The sequence below is a fragment of the Calidris pugnax genome, unplaced genomic scaffold (assembly GCF_001431845.1).
Source record: "Calidris pugnax isolate Ruff unplaced genomic scaffold, ASM143184v1 scaffold22, whole genome shotgun sequence".
Classification (NCBI taxonomy): Eukaryota; Metazoa; Chordata; class Aves; order Charadriiformes; family Scolopacidae; genus Calidris; species Calidris pugnax.
The window spans coordinates 1,417,373-1,418,357 of NW_015090763.1; the positions used below are offsets into that span (position 1 = coordinate 1,417,373).

Consider the following 985-nt stretch of genomic DNA (forward strand, 5'->3'; position numbering starts at 1 on the left):
CCCTCCCCTTTTCCTAATTATGTACAAAACACTTCTTAGAATAAAATGGCCAGGCTGGGGCTCCTCCCTGCTTTCCTCTTCCCCATTCATCCTCTCCAGATCGCTCCAAGCCCCTCCCCCGGTGACAAGCCCAGCCTCTCGCTTCCCTCCTGGAGCCCTTTTCATTTTTATTTCTAACCCCCTCTCCATTCTCCCTGCTGCCTTTGCTCCTTCCCCCGATGGCTACGAACTGAGCAGCAGAAGAGAGAGGGGGGGGTGTCACAGGAATAAGGGAAGGGAGGGGGAAAAAAAAAAAAAAGCAAGAAAAAGGAAAAGAAAGAGGGGGAAATAAAAAGGATTTTTATTTTATTTTATTTTTTGCTTCTGCCCTTAATGCCCGCGATCTGGATCAAGGAAGGGGATTTTCTGTCTGAGCATGAAAAGGACTGCTAGAGCCCCAGGATTTTCACGCCTGCATTATCAGCCCGGCACCCAGTATGCGAGCTGGACACAGAAGCTCTCCCACAAGTTCCTACCGAGCCGAATAAAACCTACGGGCGACCAGATCTCCTCCAGAGAGGGACATTAGCATCAGGTAAGGCGAGCGCTGCTGCGGCTGCGGCGATGCTCCTGCCCCGCCGCCCGGTTGCGGGTGCCCGGCGGGGCTCCCCCCGCGTCCTGCCTTGTGTAACGCACCCCCGGCCCCCCCTCTGCCTCCTCCTTGCCCCCCAGCACGGAGTTGTGTGTGTCTGTCTGTGTGTGTGTGTGTGCGGAGCGCTCGATGGCAGAAGTCCCGCAGCCCCGGTTGTGCGGGGTGAGTGTGGGGCCGAGATTTGGCGGTGCTGGGAGGACTGGGAGCGCTGGTTCTTAATGGGGGTAAGACGCAACCTCCAGGAGGATGCCCAGGAATTGGGGTTCGGCCCCCACCCCCCGTCTCGGTGGAGGTGGGAGGGAGACAGGCTCCATCTGTATTCCGGAGTCTCCATACATCCCGGAGGAGGGGATG

General features: G+C 57.5%; 1 protein-coding gene across 1 annotated transcript in view; it reads left to right on the forward strand.

Moving 5' to 3' along the window:
- Positions 1-175: 175 nt before the first annotated feature.
- BRINP1 (bone morphogenetic protein/retinoic acid inducible neural-specific 1) overlaps positions 176-985 on the forward strand; it is a 92,052-nt gene continuing 91,242 nt past the window's right edge. The window contains exon 1 of the mRNA XM_014949748.1: positions 176-574. The gene's annotated coding sequence lies outside the window, so the exon portion shown is untranslated. The remainder of the gene's footprint in view (positions 575-985) is intronic.